The sequence below is a fragment of the Lissotriton vulgaris genome, chromosome 9 (genome assembly GCF_964263255.1).
Source record: "Lissotriton vulgaris chromosome 9, aLisVul1.2, whole genome shotgun sequence".
Lineage (NCBI taxonomy): Eukaryota > Metazoa > Chordata > Amphibia > Caudata > Salamandridae > Lissotriton > Lissotriton vulgaris.
In genome coordinates this window covers 1,065,572,841-1,065,588,865 of record NC_141697.1, presented here as the reverse complement: position 1 = coordinate 1,065,588,865, position 16,025 = coordinate 1,065,572,841, and the positions used below count along the sequence as shown (strand labels likewise).

The window sequence follows — 16,025 nt, the reverse complement described above, 5'->3', positions numbered from 1 at the left end:
TTGTAACCATTTGGGATGGCTATGGCAATGTTGGGTGCTGAGGTGGGGTTCAGCCAGGTTTCCATCAGGAAGGCGACGTCTGGGGACGTTGAGTCGAGTAGGTCCCAGAGTTTGGCGGCGTGTTTGCGGGTGGAGTGGGTGTTGAGGATGCATCTGAGGTATTTGGGTTCTTTCCTGTGAGGTGGTTTGGTGGGGCGGATGCTGGTGAAGCTGCAGTTCCGGCAGGTGAACGGTCCATGGGTGCGCATTGGGGTGGCCCGGTACCAGGTGTGTTCTCGTCTGGGGTTTAGTGCGTGGAGGGTGCTGGCATCGCAGCGGAGTTGGGCTTCAGGGCGTTCACGGGGGACAGGGGTTCTGGCAAGCGGACGGGCGCAGATGGGCTTGCCTTAGGTGCGGCCGCAAAGCAGGACCATAGGAAGGGGAGGTGGGAGGGAGGAGGAGCTGGGAGGGGGGATCGGTGAATGGGCGAGCGGGGGGCGGGCCGCAGGGGACGCAGCGGTGGGAAGAGGGACCAGCGAGGAACAGAGGGCAAAATGGGCACAATAGCACAGAAAGCAGTTACAGAAGGCAAGAATCACAAGTACAATTTACAGAAGGCAAGGAGCAGGGGGGATGCAGGGGATGCAGCGGTGGGAAGAGGGACCGGCAAGGAACAGAGGGCAAAATGGGCACAATAGTACAGAAAGCAGTTAAGAAGGCAAGACGCACAAGTATAATTTACAGAAGGCAGAGAGCAGAGGGCGGGGCCGCAGGGGCGGGAAGTGGGGGTGGGCCGCAGGGGCGGGAAGTGGGACCGGCAAGGAACAGAGGGCTAAACGGGCACAATAGCACAAAATACAGTAATAGAAGGCAAGGAAGCACAAAATCAAAACAGGCACAATAGCACAAAAAACAGTTAGTAGAAGGCAAGGAAGCACAAAATCCAGTTACCTAGGCAAGAAAACACAGTAACCAGGCGAAACAAACCAAAGGCTTACCACTGGACACCAGGGATGAGGCGCAGGTGGTAGCCTGCGGGTGGAGGAGGGCCTTGAATTACAGCAGCAGTTGGGACTCAGACATGGGCACAGTCACGGGGGATCAGGAAAACAGCCTTGAAAATTGTTGTCCCAGACCCACCGTCGATGAGAGTAGATAACTCATGTGCGACCCTCATTAATTGTGCATATGCAGCACTTGAATCTAACCTCATGGTCTCTTTCAGGAGACTCAATGTTGTATCCTTTTCCCTACACCAATTGATAATGTTATGTTATGTTATTATTTGATAAAGCGCAAACAGCTGCCCCAGCAAGAGGCGTCCCGGCGCTAAAGAACCACGGAAACTCAACGGAGGACAGAAGGCAAAGCAGCTGGGAGGCCTAAAGGGAGGGGAATGGGTGGGTTTTGACGGCTTTCCGGAAGGCAGACAGATTTTCCAGTGAGCGGATGTTCACTGGCAGGGTGTTCCAAAGTTTGGCTCCCAGCACTCTGAAGGAACCTCCACCAGTGACGCCGACACCACCGCCCGCAACCTCAGACAGTGTATCCTTGACTGCGCCATCACCCTCACCCCGCTTAAGAAACCACTCAAGAAACCCTACAGCAGTCTCACCAGCAAAAAAGCCAGCTGGTTCACCGAAGGCCTCCAGGCCTCCAAGCGAACATGCCAAAGACTGGAGAAGAACTGTCTCCGCGAACGAACACCGGACAGCTACGCAGCCCACAAGAAATCCACCCGCAGGCATCATTACCTCATCAGATCTGCCAAAAGGACCTCATTCAAAGACCGCCTAAACAACAATGCACAAAACAGCTAAGAGCTCTTCAACATCGTGGAGGAATTCTCCAACCCCAGCTCCAACACCAACGACATCCCTCCTTCGTAAGACCTGTGCGACTCGCTGACCACCTTCTTCCACCGCAAGATCACAGACATCCACAACAGCTTCAACGTCATGACTGCCCCAACAACCACTGAGACCTCTGCCCCCACGACCACCACCCGCACCAACAGCCTGCTCTCCTGGACCAACATCAACGACGACAAAACTAGCAAGATCATGAACACCATCCACTCCGGATCAACCTCAGACCCATGCCCACACCACATCTTCAACAAAGCCAGCACAGCCATCGCACCCCATCTCTGGAAAGTAATCAACATCTTCTTCGAGACAGCAACCTTCCCGGAAAGCTGGAAGCATAACGAGATCAACGCCTTACTCAAGAAATCCAAGGCGGACCCCAGGGACCTCAAGAACTTCCGGCTCATCTCCTTGCCTCCTTGCTCCCGTTCCCGGCAAAGGTCATCAAGAAAACCGTCAACAAACAACTGATCCGCTACCTCGAGGAGAACAGCATCCTGGACCAGTCCCAGTCCTGGTTCCGCAGCAACCACAGCACCGAAACCGCCCTCATCACCGCCACTGATGACATCAGGACCCTGCTAGACAACAGAGATACAGCGCCTCTCATCCTCTTGGACCTGCCAGCCGCCTTCAACACGGTCTGCCACCACACACTTCACACACGCCTCCATGACGCCGGGATCCAAGAGAAGGCCCTGGACTGGACCACATCCTTCCTCTCTGGCAGAACACAGAGCGTACGCCTCCCCCCCTACCGCTCCGATGCCACCGAGATCATCTGCGTCGTACCCCAGGGCAGATCCCTCACCCCAACGCTGTTCAAAATCTACATGGCACCCCTCGCCTACGTGGCCCGACAGCACAACCTAAACTTCATCTCCTACGCCGATGACACCCAGCTTGTCCTATCCCTCACCAAAGACTCCCACATCGCCAAAACCAACCTCCAGGAAGGAATGAAGGCCGTCGCCGCATGGATAAGGAACAGCCGACTGAAGCTGAAATCGGACAAGACAGAGGTCCTCATCCTCAGATCCACCCTCTTGGCCTGGGATGACTCCAGGTGGCCGACCGTACTGGGAACAGCCCAAACACCCACCAACCACGCACGCAACCCAGGGGTCATCCTCGACTCCACCCTCTCTATGACTAAGCAGGTTAACGCTGTCTCCTCCTCCTGCTTTAACACCCTACGTATGCTCCGCAGGATCTACAAGTGGATCCCCACCAACACAAGAAGAACGGTCACTCAGGCCCTCATCATCAGCAGGTTGGACTACGGAAACGCACTCTATGCAGGACCTTCAGCCAAACTCTTGAGACGGCTGCAACGCATCCAAAACGCCTCTGCACATATGATCCTCGACATTCCCCGCCGCAGCCATATCACACCCACCTTACAGACCGGCACTGGCTCCCCATCAATAAGAGGATAACCTTCAAGCTCCTCACCCATGCACACAAAGCACTCCACAACACTGGGCCAGCATACCTCAACAGGCGACACAGCTTCTACACCCACACACACCAGCTCCGCCGACCTCGCCTTCGCCGCAGTCCCCCGCATCCAAAGAGCGACTTCCGGAGGCAGATCATTCTCCCACCCGGCCGCCAGGACCTGGAACACCCTCCCCATCCACCTACAGCAGACCCAAGACCTACTGAACTTCAGAAGACTCCTCAACACCTGGCTCTTCGAGCAGTACCAGCACCCCCCATTCCCCCAGCGCCTTGAGCCCCTAACGGGTGACTAGTGTGCTTTACAAATCATTGATTGACTGATTGACACCCCAGTATCGAGCTATGTCCCTCTTGGCCACCACCAACCACAGATTAGCCAACATGAATTTATGGCATGGCAAGTCTACCTCTGTAGGGATTCCCAATAGGACATACCAAGCTTCCAACTTGATTTGAGCTTCCAATATATTGTTTAATTCCCTCAGTATCTTGACCCAATATGTTTTAATCCAGGTGCACTCCCAGAGGGTGTGTATAAATGTACTGCATTGAGTGTAGCATCTAAGACACTCCAGGGTGTCTGCTCTTCCCATGTTGTGTAGTCCAGCTCTGTCAAAATAAGTTCTGTCTAGGATTTTATATTGAATGAGACATAGTCTTTGTTTTATCGCCACTTCCCGTGGGTGCATAAAGGGGGTTTCCCAGTCTATGTCTTCCTTTGGGCCAGTAGTGAGTTCTCAATTAGCTCTAAGTGAACCTAGTTTGTCAGGCATGTTGTTAATTAGTGTTCTGTATGTTAGTGAGATGGCCTTGGTAGGATTCTCCTCTTGCAAAAGTCTTCCCTCTAGGTGGGAATATTCCGGGAGTGTCACAGCATCTAGTCTCGCCGCCTGACAGGCATGTTGTAGTCTAAGATAGGCATAGGTTTGAGTGTCATTGAGCTTGTACCTGGCTTGAAGCATGTTGAATAGCACCAGAGTGCCTTTCTCCATGACATCTCCGCTCAGCTAGTCTTGCTACCCCCCACAAAGAGTCTCCCTCGTAGGCTCCATGTCCCATTTGATTTGCTTTTCAGCCTTTTTCCATGCTTCCAGCACCCTCTGGGTGGCTTGCAAGAGCCGGCTACTGCCCTTGCCTCCATAGATGTAGTGCAATTGCGTGCAGTCTCGAAATTGAAGTCTTTCCAGCATATACGTATACGTGGGGAGATCCCTTGCTATGTGGTTCCATTCATTAATTACAATGAGATGGGCAGCTCTATAGTAGGCTCTAATATCTGGAAAGGCCAAACCCCTATTATATGGGTTCCGCTGCAGCTTTTTGCAATGCTATTCTTGCATGGGCCCCGTCCCACAGAAGTAGACATAGCTCTTTGTTAAGGGTTGCAAAAACAGTCTTTGGTATTTTACAGTAGGTGCTTTGCACCACGTAAAGTAACTGAGGGAGTGTAATCATTTTGCACATAGCGACCCTCGCCATTATCATCAGAGGGAGTTTCCTCCACCTCTTGACATCTTCTTGAAAATGTAAGAGGACCCATCTTATGTTATGTTCTAAGTTGGTTGCTACCTCAGTGGTGAGCCCAAGTAATTGAACCGCTCTGTTAAGAGCTTCAGGCAGTTCGGGTATGTCCGGGGCTCTATGATACCTCCCACTGGGTATAAGGTGGGAGGTATGCTCCAATTAATCGGCTGGATCCGTAAAGTATAATAAAATATTGGCCGCATATAGGGATATGCGTTCCACCTCTAGAAGTCGGGACTCATCTATGAAACCCCCCAGCCCCTGGTAGGATCTGATGACACAAGCTAAAGGTTCCAGTATCAGGCCAAACAGTAAGGGAGACAAGGGACAACCTTGCCTAGTGCCCCTTTGAACAGGCCAGCTCACTGAGATGGCCCCATTAACCTGGACTTTAGCCTCTGTAGCGGTATACAGAAGTGCCAACCATTCCCGAAATACTGGACCAAATCCAAATTTTTCCAAAGTATGTCTCATGAAAGGCCAATGTATGGTATCAAATGACTTTTCAGCGTCGAGTGAGAGGAGCAAATGGGGCCTATCCCTATTCTGAACCGTATCCATCGAGTTAGCCAGTCGTCGTAACTTAAAAGGTGTGGCTCGTTTCGGCATAAAGCCTGATTGGTCTCTATGTATTATAGTGCTAAAAGGCGCATCACAAGAATAGTGGCCAGTTTCTTTGTTTCAATATTGAGCAGTGATATGGGTCGGTAGGAATCACCACTACTGTTGCCGTTCAGAGATCTTTTGCAAGAATCCCTTGCTCTTTCGACATTTTGGACATATTTAATAAGTATGGGGCCAGCAGGCTACTGTTTTTTTTTTTAAATTCCCCCAGAAGCCCATTTAGGCCTGGGGTTTTCCCCAATTTTTGCCGGCCAATGGCCTCCGTCACTTCTTCAAGAGTTAAGTCTTCATCTAACCTATCTCTCTTCTCCTGGGAAAGTGAAGGAAGCTCAATTGTTTCTAGATATTGGGTTATTTGTGCCTCAATTCCCTGTGTTTTAGCTTCATAAAGGTCCGCGTAGTATCGGGCAATAGCCCCTGCTATGTCTTTGGGTGTAGTGTGCGTGTGACCTCTTTCTTGTATGGACGTTACCCATCTCGATTCCATTTCCTTCCTGCCCAGCCATGCGAGTAGCTTACCCGCCCTGTCTCCTGTCTCGTATAGCCGGTGTTGGACGGCTAACTGGTGAAAGTTTGTCTCTTGAGTTACTAGCGCCTGATATTCCCTTTTTGTTATTTCTATTTGGAGAAGGGTATGGCTTCTTTGTGTGGGAGTTCCACTGCCTTCCTAACTTAACAGTTTACATTCCAAGGCCCCTATCTCTTGAGTTTCACACCTTTTTTATGGGCTATCATATTGTGCACTCCATTTCTGATCACTGTCTTATATGCCTCCCATAAGATGACTGCCAACTGCACTGAGCCTTCATTTTCCTTAGGATAGAGCTCAGAGTCTTCCTGGAGCTCCTTGGCAACCATTTTATCCTGCAAGGCCCATGTGCTTAGTCTCCAATTAATTTCCTGGTTTCTACATCTTTCTCCCACCGTTAATAAAAGTAGCGAATAGTCGGAAATGCCCCATGCCAGATATTCCACTGTATCTATGTTTCCGATCTCCTCCACTGGAGCGAAAAGAAAATCCAATCTAGAGAACACCCCGTGAGCCCCTGAGAAATAGGAATAGGCGTGTGTGTTTGGGTGTTGGCGCCGCCATAGGTCAGTCAACCCAAGGACAACCTGAAACCTTGCAAGTGGGGTGGGTCCATGCAACCCAGGGCGTGATTGAGTTTGGTCCAAAGTGTTTTTGATCACATCGTTAAAGTCCCCCTATAATATGAATTGCGTGTTCTGAGTGCAGTAGGAGCTCTGTCTGTTTATCTAGTGTACGTTGCTGCAGACGTAGGGGAGCATAGGCTCTAATGAGTAAAAGTTTCTTACGATTCCAAATATCCTGTACTGCCACATATGTCCCACCGGGGTCTGTCCACTGCTTAGTAACACAAAAGGAGGTGATTTCTTGATGAGAATTGCCACTCCTCTCAAGCCTTTGGTAAAAGCCCACATGTCCCAGGGTACTGTAGTGCCCCCTTCCCAGGAAAGAACAGTGTGAGCCCATCAGATGTGTCTCCTGCAAGAAGACTATATCGGGTTTGAGTCTTTTAAGTTAATTAGATACTAATCCTCGTTTGACTTTGTTCCCTAACCCATTGACATTCAATGTCATTACTGTGTATCTACACTCAACCATAGCAAAGAAACTAATGAATCATCAAATGTCCATCCCCCTCCAGGAGCTTAGCCTGTACATCTCAGTCTCATCCCAATATCGGTATACATTTGAACTAGCTGGAGAAAACATTCCCCCCTACAATGAACTTGTCCCACAACAGTTGACAGCTCCCTACTTACCCCCCACCCTACACTCTTCAGGTACCCACACCACCCCTGATTCATCAACATGACAATTCCGGCACGGGTCATTAACCAAGAGGTCCGTACTCCTCCCTCCCACTCCAAATCAATTAACTACACAGTTATGCTGTATAAGCTCACAATATATGTCCCCTTATTGGGAAAAGGGTCTACAATGTCTACCAGGTCTTGGGACTGTACTGTCTGTTAGCGGCCATCCAGCCCCTGCATATCATTCCTCTTTGCCGTTACTGGGTTGTCGTTGCTGTTGGATACTTGGTGACATATTCACTTGACCTTCGAAGGATCTGTACAGCGTGACCCTGGGCTGTCTTCAATATTTGTGGCCTATCATCTCTAGGCCTCAATGATCTCATCGGTGTTCCCGTGGTGGTCTCCACACCTTCAGCACCCGCTTCCAGCGCTTCTCTTTAAGTCTTTTCTGGCTCAAACCCAGCCTCTTCTCTCTGTGCAGATCTTTAGCTTGGGACGTTCTACACCCTAACAAAGGCTGTTCTTCGATTCATCACCATGCCTTGTCTGGGGTCTGAAAAAACTGCGTGGTTCCTTGGAAGAATACTTTAAGCTTGGCTGGGAATAATAACATGTACTGGATACTGAGTGCTCTAAGTTTCACCTTGATTGGATCAAAAGTTCATTTCTGTTTTTGCACATCATGTGAATAGTCCAGGAATATCCTCACTCGTGTGTTTCCTTATTTAATCTCTCCTTTTTTTTGTAGCTCACAAAGCATTAGATCCCAATCTTGGAAGTTCAAGAAACGGGCTATAAAGGGTTTAGGGGGACCCCAGTGGTGGGCAGACATTTGGCATCCTCTCTATAACAAAATATGTCAAGAACTGTGTGTCTGGGAAAGCATCTTTTAGGAATGTCAGGACCAACTGGCTCGTATCCGCTCATTCTGCATCTTCCGGAAACCAATAAATCTTAGGTTATTCCTGCGGGCCCTATTTTCAGCGTCCTTAAAGCCATTTTCTTCAATGAGGCTAAAAGTCCTGTCACATCTTTCCTCATAGAGTGAGAGGTATCTTCTAGTTCTGAAATGGGGTGATCAGCCTCAGTGACTCTCTCAGAGACTTTTTGTAGATCATGGCGCAGCAATGTGACCTCCGACCGTATCTCAGCCATCTTCCCTTCCAAGGTTTCTCTAGATATGTGAATCGCTTGTATTATAGCCACATTATCTGGAAGCGGTGTAGTACCTCCCTCCGCCCCTGTGGGGAGCACTTTAGCAAACTGATCCAGCTTCCCCCGTCTTGATGATTTATGCGCCTAATCTCTCGCCACCATGAGTGATCCGGCGCTAGTATGTAGACAGGCACTCTCACCCACATTCACTGTAGAAAACCGCCGTCTATCAAGCAGTGATCTGCCACCCCTCCAGATGTGAGAATAATACTCAAATCACAGGGGAGGGGGTCAAATACCGATGTTCTTTTTGTGTCTTTCTGCCCTTCTTCCAGGACAGGGGAGAGACCTGATGTAGAAGAGCTCCCCAGTTAAGGCTGGCACCAACACATAGATGACTACTCTCGTCTGCGGAAGCTGAGCTGGTATGTCCGTTGTGGCCCCTATATCACTGTTGGTGGCCTCCCTAACAATCACACTGTGGGTTATATTTTGACTCCCAGCCCAGCGTGCACGGTGTCATCTAGGCCATCGAGCCTATCCTGCAGAGCCACTTATCCCCTCTACTGAATCCGTCTCCCAAGAGTGCACCGAGGCCCATGCCACCATCAACCCCCTCATCACTCACCTTGATATTCCACACAGTGAGTATAGAACTCTGCGGATGGAGGAGAGGAAGAGTCTGGTTTCAGGCCCACTGGACTACCTATAGAGGCACCGTTGTCTTCAGATACTGTCTGCTTCCCTGGTCTTTCTGCCTGCGGAAGCTGAACTGGTGTGTCCCTCATGACCCTGGACCACCCTCTGTGGCCTCCTCAAAAGGCACACCTTGAATTTTATTTTGTCTCTCAGATCGGTGTGTACAGTGTCCTCCCAGCCCTCACATCTAGCCTGCGGTGCCACTATTTCCCTTTTCCACTGGGTCGAGTCCAGAAGAGTGCACTGAGGCCCTTGCCACCATCAACCCCCTCGCCGCTCACCCCGGTGCTCCGCACAGTTGGTGTAGAAATCTGTGGAGGGGGAGAGGAAGTTTCCGACGCCAGGCCCACCAGATTACCTTCAGCAGCGCTGTTATCTCCGGTATAGTCTGCTGTCTTTGTCTCACAGCCTCCAACGTTCTGTGTTGCCACTCTTGGGAGGGTTCTTCATGACTGATCAGCCTCGGTCAGGCTGCTTCCACAATCTCCATTGCGGCCACTATTGTATGCCGTAAGACCAGGGAGGCGACGCAGGCTCTCATCACTTGGATTCCCAACTGGGTTGTAGCTCCCAATCCAGGCCGCTGTCGGTGTCCACCCGACCACCGACAAGTCTCATCCAGGCCGCCCGCTCCGCTTTTCAAAATCGCTGTCTCAACAAGGCGGACATTCACCACTCCTCATCGTGGCTCCCGGGGTAGTGCAGTCCACCCCCAGGGCTACGTCGGTTTTCCAATTCCACTTGTAAAGCACCCAACATCCGTCCCTCGGTTCGAGCCGCCTTCCGCGGCCCAGGCATCTCATAGGCCCAGTGTTTCTCAGCAGTCAGCTCCAGCGGGGCACCATCTTGAGAAGCATCTCACAGACTTCGCTTCAAGAAAGACTCCAATTGCACGAGTAAACGGCAGCTCTCTTTTTGTCTGGCACGTCTCAGCCTCCGGACACCTTCCGGTCACCACCGCTGCATTTTCCCGGCGTCGAGGGACAGGATTAAGGACAGGATTCGGTCAGGGCCAGTGGAGCTAGCAGAGAACACAGATACCCAGCCATGCTGTTGGCCATGCTCACTCAGTGTACATGGTTTAGATCTTTTGACAGAAAGACCTGGGTGTGAGGTATTTAACTGATATGAACTCAGGAAGGCAATTACACAGGGGTCAGGAATTACATTAACTTGAAAGGGACCAGGGTGATGCCTGCCCATTCTTAGTTAAGGCACACCGGTGGGACAGAGATATCAGAGGGAGGATCCCAAGGTCACAGCATGCCGACAATTCACCCATAGGTAGGTAATGGCTTGGTCAGCAATAATATAATATAATCCACATTTGGAAATGATAGTATTATCATTGCAAAGGAGCCCTTGTTTGCTGTCACTCACTAATATGTGAAACTGATTTAGAAATACATGCTTTGTTGTGCAAATAATAATTGTATTTAAACTTCTTGTACTTTTTACAATTGTTCAATAATAAATTATTGAACAGATGTCTGCAAAGTTTGTTCTGCCGCAGCAAAAATAAAACAAGTAATCCATTTAAGCTTAAATAATGTATTGTACATTTCTAACTGTTAGGACAAAATGTAAGTATTGATTCAATCATAAAAGTGAAATATGGTTAATGGCAACATAGAGCAAGAATGCACTTAGAATACTTTCCTACTTACTTTGGTATAGTTTCATGCCAAGCCAAATACAAATTAAGGTGACTTTCATTTATTCTGGTGTATTGTAAAAGACGTACATTAATGCAGACTTTCTAAACCACAACTCCTGTTGTGTTCAAATAGCAAATACCAAATAGATGCAATATGTATACATAGTAGTGACAGCATCATCAACATTGTTAACAGGCCCTATTACATCCCAAATGTAACAGCATTAAAGATGGCAATAGCATAATCATATTTACATCATGGCAATGTCAGCACCTTCAGTCATTGGCATTGTAAGGTGTCCAGGGCCCTAATGCAATCAAAGAAAATAGGTTCACTATCCCTACTTTGCAGTTGCCAGTTTGTGCCAGTGTTTGCATGCGAGTTATACATTTTTGGGAACTGACGCTTATTTTTCTTGATCAGACTTTTAGCCAGACTAAAAGAGAGAAAACTACAAAAGGGGGAAAGAAGTAGGTAGAGAAAGACAGAAACACTGCTACAAATAGAGAAAGTAGGATCCTGCATGAGTGAGTTCTGGGAAAAAGTGCTGGTGGTATCCTTTAACACACAATATGGATCTAAAATCCATATTTCCAGAGCAAGCTTGGCCTGGACAAAGCCTGTGGTCATCAGGTTCTCCTAGTGTGGTAATTGGGCAAAGATCATGGCCAAAAGCCATATCCATTGCACAAAAAAGTTGTGGTCAGTGGGCACTTGTAGCAGCAAAGCCATTCACAGGATATGGCCAGAGATTCCCTTACTACACAAACAGCTAATTGATCACAGCCAAAGCATGTATCTTACAGGCTCTGGTAACAAGGGAAGCAGGTGAACTGGGCACAATAAACTCTGATTAGGCATATGTAAATGCTGTGCACAGTGTGCTCTTGTAACACATGGACAGGAAAAGTGTATAGTCAAAGACCACCTCCAGCATACAAAGGGGCCAAGGACAAGAAAGACTGTGCCTGAAAGGTTCCATGGATGTGAGCCATTAACATATTGTGACTGAGACCACATCCTTTTATCAGAACTCACAGTTATGTGCTATAAGTATGTAAACGTATTATCAAATTATTGACATTCGCATAACGTTTATCCCAATCACCGCTTTGAAATAATGTTAATTTTAATTATTAGTCTTTATAGTTTGGTTTTGTGGCATCTGTCATCCAAATTCACCACTCAAATCATTCTTCAACTTATTTTTATAATATATTTCTAATAATGAACAGGTCTCTCTGCATATTCCCCTAATATTTTGCAGGGTAGCGTACTGGTTCCACAAAATTATTCTTTTGATCAGTTTGCACTTGCAAGATACAAATTGTGGGGTTCCTCCCATAAATTCCGACGTGTTATGTCAGCATATAGAGGCTTAGTATGATGTTGATTCTTAAGATCCTTTTCATCATCCTTTTCTTTTCCCTTCCCAACATAAGTTTGAAATTCTTCAGAGTTCTTCAGCTGTTTTATCATTGTAATTGTGTTTATTAGGTAGTAAATGCATGTGACTTAAGTTTCATGTGAAGTTATCACTCCACCACAAGAGGGACATACTAGAAGCTTAACACTTTGTAGTTACATTGTGGGCACATTCACATGTCCAAAGTTGACCTCCCAAGAGACTGATTCTTGATCTCCGAGGTGTTCACACCGCATCTGAGATTACCTATTCCCCCTAACCTTATTTCCTATACTAAGTTTAGTCTCTTTAAGAGTGGGATTATTTTACCAGGTACATAACTATTCATGCTGTTAAACAGTTCTATGAATCTAGCAGGACTGTGCATGTGGATCAACAAAACATCATAAATTAAAACCTTCTTATATAATCAGTAAATGTTGGTTTTGGTTGGCTAGTTCACAGTAACCAATCAAAACTCCTAACCTTACACAGTTTTAAGTTGTTTTTGGTAACCTTGAAAAAAACTCAAAAATTCCCAAAGAATTTGAGTAAACAGATCTAACCCTTTTGTTTATTACTTTTGTATGCATAATGTGTTTCACAAAGGAAATAAGTGGTATTGCATTTTTTAACTGTGTATTGAAAAGCTCTAATCAATCTAATTACAACATGAACTACAATTATTAAAAATTTGAGACATATCATTGTTCTAAGCATTATTAGAATGATGAAAACCACAAACAATTCAACCATTTTAATTATTCATATTATTACTAAGGTTTCTCCTATCTACTAATAGTTCCTCTCTGCTAATGGACCCCTATGCCTGGCCTATAGGAAATACCTAACCCCATACCTTGGTACAGTATGTCCATGTCGGGCACCCTTACCTGCATCTTTTCCACCCTTTTCCTGGTGAGCAGGCTAGAGTTTGGGTGATGGAGTAGATTGCCACAAAGCCAGTACCCCATCGTGCACTGGGTGAACCACACAAAGTGGAAGACACATGCCTTTAAAGATTTTTGTCTTTTGTAAATGTTAATATAAATGTTAATAAACCTGAAATCTAGTTTTTCTGTTAACTCTACCTAAAAAGCAATTTTATTTCCAAAATCACAGTTATAATATCTTTTAAAAAAACGTGTAAATATTGTGAGGCACTCTGACACAGCCCAATGTTTTGTTTGTGTTAATATAAAACTTAAAAACACAAACACACATACTTAGATTGAGTTCTTCTCTCCAGGGGTGGTGGCCTGTGACTGGCCTATGGACTCATACTGCCTCTGACAGATAGGTATTACGCTACTGTAATGATTGCTAATAGCTTTTCTAACTGAAACATCAACTGCCAGTTAGACAAGCATTAGCAATGCCAATAGGTCTGATTTTAAAGAAATGTTGCATGTTAATGTAAAAAATTACCAATAAATAGCATGAGAATGGATATGTATTTGTATGCAAGCACAGAACTGCAATAGTTAGACAAGCATTGGCAACACCATTAGGTCTGATTTCAAAGAAATGTTGCATGTTAATATAACACATTACCATTAAATAGCATGAGAATGGATATGTATTTGTGTGGAAACAAAGAACTTTAGAATAATAATCATGTAGGTTAAAAGGTCAGGTGGCAGAAACACTGTCAAACCAAACCTAAACATCCATGCAGGGTAATGACTGCCCTCCTCCCATCTGTGCTGCTGCTAGAGAAAAACATCATAAATTATGTAGCTCACTAAGAGACGTAGATAGCATTACAGTACCATGTCCATGTGCTTCAAAGTTGAAACTCAGGCAGCTAGATAAATAAACAAAACGATCGCTTCTGTGTGGAGTGCAATAACTTTTTTGTGGAGGCAGACAACTTCTGACCAATCAAAACATGTACTTCTGGCTCCAAACATGTGGGCTGAACCACAGCCCTTCTCTAGTGATGCTCACATAATTGTCAAGCGACAGCTGCGCTGTCAACCCATATCATAAAACAACAGGGAGCATGGCCCAGAGAAGTCTGTGTTGGTGATTGGGTACATGGAATGGAATCCTGCAGATATACATGTAATCAAGGTTCATAGAAGGAGTTAAGAATAGTAACTAAAACCCCAGTGGATTGCAATGTTTGGTGAACAAATTAAAAAATGTCTGCACTGAAAGAGGGCTTGTAATAAATCATTCCAAGACCGAGTTTATGACCTTTAGTCCCCATAAAACATCCAGGGGTTTGATAATGCTGGGGGGTCGTCCTTTAGATAGGGTCGGCAACTTTGATGACTTTGTGGTCAGGCTAACTAGATCTATGTCTTGGGCTCCACAGGTCGAAAAGAGTAGCCCAAACCTAACCCACCATTCCACTGTAATACTAAGATGCTACAGAATATCTCAGACTAGGCCTATTTCTCCTCCGCTTAAGGTGTATAGAACTAAAGCCGAAGGCAGAGCCCTTTATGGGGCTGAGGTATGAGGCACCTCGAACTTGACCAGACTTGGAATAGTGGAGAACAACGCTTTGAGAGCACTAGCTAACCTCTCTAATAACACCCCATTGATACCACTAAGATGAGATATAGGCCTCAATTCAATGATACACAGGGCCCAATTGAGGTCTGTTGCTCTACTGGAGAAGGGTGAAGTACTCTGCAGATCTGGAGGACTATCATGGAGCCCTAGAGGAGATGGTATCCTTGAATAGACATGGCAAAATCAAGTAGCTCTTTTACGCCCAAATGTTTTTGGTGCAAATCGTTCTAGGGGAGTATTGGTCCTCCCAGGCTGCGCGGCCCACCTATCCTGGACCTTACTTTAGGATGCATATTGGGGCCATGTACATTATAGCGAATTCCATACTTTGACAGAGGGGCAACTCACTTCTCTCTTTTTAGATATTAAACCTAACTTTCTATGAGAGTCTTTCTTGGATTTTTTTCAATTCACCAGCAGCAAAGTCTCTTTTTCTTTAATTCCACTACAACACCTTCCCACTAATATACCTATCAGCAAAATGGAACCATCTGAATCCAATAAATACTGTATGTCCAGTTTGTCAACAGTTGGAGGAATCACTAGTGCACTTTATTTTTTTCTGCCTGGTCTATAACGGCCCTAGAAAAACATGGATCCCCTTGTTTAAGCAACTTGGCTGCTGCCACATGGCTCCTCCACACAGAATCCTCGCAGATATTTTATTCAAGTACCTCGGATGGAGCTGGTCAGAATTAAGGTGCTGGAGTGATTAACAAGGCTGGTCTACCAATCTTGCCCCTTCCATATTCCTCCTTTCCAAGTTTTAGGTGTTTGAATTATGATGTTCACTGGTTGTGTTTCCTAACTGATGGATTCTTTGTAACTGATACGTTTTAAGGGGGTATTTTGAGAATGTAACCAATTATATCCAATCTGCACTTGTTCATTGATCACTGACCATTTTTAATGGTATGACATAGTGTATTGTTTTTTATCTTTCCATGTTTAATTTTATATATGTACTGGTCTGTCTATGTACTTTTATGGGTGAAAAGCCCGAATAAAGTATTTGTTGAAGAATAGTGACTTGCTTTGATGGTAGTGTTAGTCAATATTCTGAATTAAATATTTTTGCCATTCATTATAATAATCTAGAAAATGTGCAAGAGCAGAGCACCTATCCATAGCAACTACGAAACAATAATCTACATTTTACATGTTTTATCTTTGCTTAACTGATCCATGTAATATTAGCATGAACACAGTAATCACAATCCCTTTCTTTGCCAGTGCACAAGAGTTGATAGTGAACAAGTTCAGAATAGTGTGGGAACCCCTTTTTTTTAAAAGTACTTTATCTTCTGGTCTGGCCTTATTTTCCATCTGCTGTGAGCT

The 16,025-nt window shown here is 46.1% G+C and overlaps 1 protein-coding gene across 2 annotated transcripts in view; it reads left to right on the top strand.

The window, feature by feature from the left end:
- TAFA1 (TAFA chemokine like family member 1) overlaps nucleotides 1-16,025 on the top strand; it is a 1,279,349-nt gene that overhangs the window by 1,050,210 nt on the left and 213,114 nt on the right. The window lies entirely within an intron of this gene.